General features: G+C 33.8%; 1 long non-coding RNA gene across 1 annotated transcript; it reads left to right on the forward strand.

Annotated features, from left to right (window-relative positions):
- The first annotated feature begins 381 nt into the window (after positions 1-381).
- LOC147399093 (uncharacterized) lies at positions 382-1,305 on the forward strand. The gene is made up of 3 exons (XR_015180194.1): positions 382-540; positions 629-693; positions 980-1,305. It is a non-coding gene; the product is annotated as an uncharacterized LOC147399093 (long non-coding RNA).
- Positions 1,306-3,339: the final 2,034 nt, after the last annotated feature.

Raw genomic sequence — 3,339 nt, forward strand, 5'->3', positions numbered from 1 at the left:
ATTCTCCACTTCCATGGTGGGTTTCATCTTTCTATACTTCCTTGGCTTAAATATGTTTCTCTCTCATTATGTCTCCCACCCAACTAACCCCAAGTCCTCTCATGTTGAGCAACATCTATGAAAACGTCCCAAATGTACAAATACCCATGAACCAACAAGGCTGTTTTCCTTCAGAAAAGCAAAATCTGTACTTTTATTATTTGTGATTCACACCAATTAAAAACGAAAGAAGAAAGAGACAGAGAGAGAGAGAGAGAGAGAGAGAGAGAGAGAGTAATAGTTAGGTAAACCTCCATTTGCATCAGAGGGTTTCAACTTTTTGACTTTGTTGAAATGATGTATGTGCCCAACACCACAAACATCCAAAGACAGTGCTAAAAAAAAAGTATAAAAGGAGCACTAGCTTAGTGAGAAACAACAATCATCAAATTATCACTATAACATACTGTAATAGAGAAATGGCAGCCACTTACCTTCATCTACTAGTGTTTCTATTGGTTTTCTCTCACCTCACTTCCTTGAATGCTGTCCCAGTAACAAGTAAATCTCCATTTATCACATATTTAAAGAAGAACCATTTCTTCTTCTTCTTCTACATCTTAAGAATTTGTTTGTTGTATGGTTACAGGGACTAGAAGTCTGTTTCATGAAACACAAACACAAGCTCTTACAGCTTCAGAGAATACTCATCAGGTAGTTTTACCAACTTGATGATCAAATTTTATATTTCATGAGGTTTTTGTAACTATTTTAAATTTTTTTAAAAGGATCCAAGTGAAAACTGCTTTAAATTTAATTTCCTTGTAAACCCAATGTAAATATATATGAAATACAAGGATATAAGATAAGCCCATGATATTCTCAAGCATTCAGAAGCATAAAATATTTTAATCATGAAGTTACATAAAATTAAAAGAAAATACAACAATTGTAAGAAAAATTCCTAGGAATCTTATAATGCATGTTTTGATGAAAACAGGCTATAGCAGACAAGATGGATGTGGAGAGACAAGATTATCCAGGACCGGGAGCTAATAACCGACACACACCGAAGCCACCACTAGTGAAAAACTGAATTAAAACATGGTTTTTTCCCCAGAGTGGTGGGTTATCTTCATAAGTGTTTAATTATGTGTGAAATTTTATGAATATGGGTTTGCTACTTATATATTTAAGTTAAAGTTATATTAGGATAGATTGCAGCAGAAGAGTAGATACTTTAATGTTCTGTAATTTAAGGTACTTTGGATCATGTATTAATTATCTTGAGATATATAGTAAGAGTCCTTAAAGGGTCATTTCCAAGGTTTGAATGTTGTAGCTATTCTCTTGTAACAGGTTTCACACTTGATGAAATTATATCTTAAACACCAAATAAGGATAATTATACACCAACAAGGCTTACATAGAATAACAAGAAGAAGAAGAAGAAGGGATTACCTCCCTAATCACTGTTTCACCCTCATAACCAGCCCTTTTAGTGTTTTTAACACCCTGGTAGAAACTGAAATTGAAGAGTTTTCTTGGAGAGTAAGAAATGGAAAAGCTGGTGTGGCAATATGTAAAAGCTATGCCTCTATTCAATTTTCAGAAGAAAGCATAAAAGGTTCATAATAGCCTGTGATCCTAATCCTAAGGTTTGCCGTCTGATTGGTGTTGGAGGCTTAAAGTGTTTAGCTAAAAGTGATCTTAGAAGAAAAAAAAAATCTTAAATATAAACTTTTATAATAATAAAAAATTAGAGGAATTTGGGCTTTGAGAGGTAAAAGTTACTTTTACTTGAATTAAAATAAGGAATAATAAAACTGACTTAGTGTAATTTCCAATCCTTGCCTATAATTATCAATCAATCATCATCATCTTGTGCTTTATCCCCAAAAATCTTTGTCCGTAACAATGTTGGTCTTCTTTCCACTCATTTCTACTGTCCAATAATTTTTTATTTAATTTTTTTTTAGTTGAAAAGCAAGTTATTGGTTATTGTAAGTGAGGGAAGGTGGATTTCAAAACTTTTTGATAAAAAAGATTATTCCAACTAAGCTTGATAATGGGGGAAACAACAACCAATGGTGTTACTACACATCCATCAAGGAGAACCACATGTCAACTACCCGACCGGGTGGGGCATTGTGCAATAAATAATTCTTGTGTCCTTTAACATGTTCGCGACATTATGTCCCATATCATCATCTTCAAAGCCTTGTCCTAAAATTTTCTAGAAATATCCTAGGTTAAATAGCAAACGTGTTACGATAGACGCCACTCTTTATGGTTTAGAGGGCCCTTGAAGCACAATTCTACTCGATCTTTGATAAATGTAGAGGCAAATTACATCCACTACAGTGCTCATATTTAAGCCAAACGGATCCACCACAAGCCTTGGATGTAAGCATTCTCTCTCTCTCTCTCTCTCTATATATATATAGCTAGATCCCAAACCTTTGGAATAACTATCTTTGCAAGGTGACAATTACCTTGAATAGCTACCTATATCTTCCAAATATTTTTCATTTTTTTTTAATACCAATTCTCCCAACTCCCATGATTCTCTGAAGCATTCTTCAAGATTGTAACAGATTTATCAAAGATTCTCTACATTCTGTGAAGGTTCACACGGCTTTAGTTTCTCAACAAATTCAACCAACCGTGTACACCACAACTACTTGATTTCAGCCTATCTACATCTCTTCGTCTCAACTCTCCTATTTGAAGTTAATCTCTTGTAGTTGTGGATGAATAGAATCCTTTGTAACAACATTATAAAAGAATGCACAAACCTCTCACGAATTGAATAGAGAGTTCTCAATGTTTTAAAGTCTCTTTAAGATTGTTATGCTGGGTCTTGAGGGACTATCCATTTAGACATATTGGCTGCATTATGATTCTGATGTACCTTTTCAGATTTCTAGCTTAAACTCTGTTGATCCGAATGGATACAGAAAGAAAACTCTGTTGATCCGAATGGATACAAAAAGAAAATGCGAGGTGGAGACCAAAACCTCATCTTCAACGTTATACCATATTCATATTGTGAGGGAGACTAATTTATTTCCCTTTGCTGTTTGTTGGGGTATCTGAAAAAAAAAATATAAAATTGAACAATCGGGTTTCTTGGAAAAGAACATTCTCTCCATGAGATCATTATATCCATTTGTGGGTTTATATTCTTCAGATACAAATTTTTTGAAGATTTCTAAGAATTCACTTTTAAGGATTTTATGTTCAGATTGAATCTTGTCCAAAATGAGTTCATAGCTCAGAAGTTTTTTTTTTGTTGGCTCTTTGTTCTTCCGATGATGGTTGATCCAATTATCTTCCTCTTTTGAGTTCTAGGCTTAT

The sequence above is a fragment of the Akebia trifoliata genome, chromosome 7 (genome assembly GCF_017979445.1).
Source record: "Akebia trifoliata isolate Shusen 1 chromosome 7, ASM1797944v1, whole genome shotgun sequence".
NCBI classification, from domain to species: Eukaryota; Viridiplantae; Streptophyta; class Magnoliopsida; order Ranunculales; family Lardizabalaceae; genus Akebia; species Akebia trifoliata.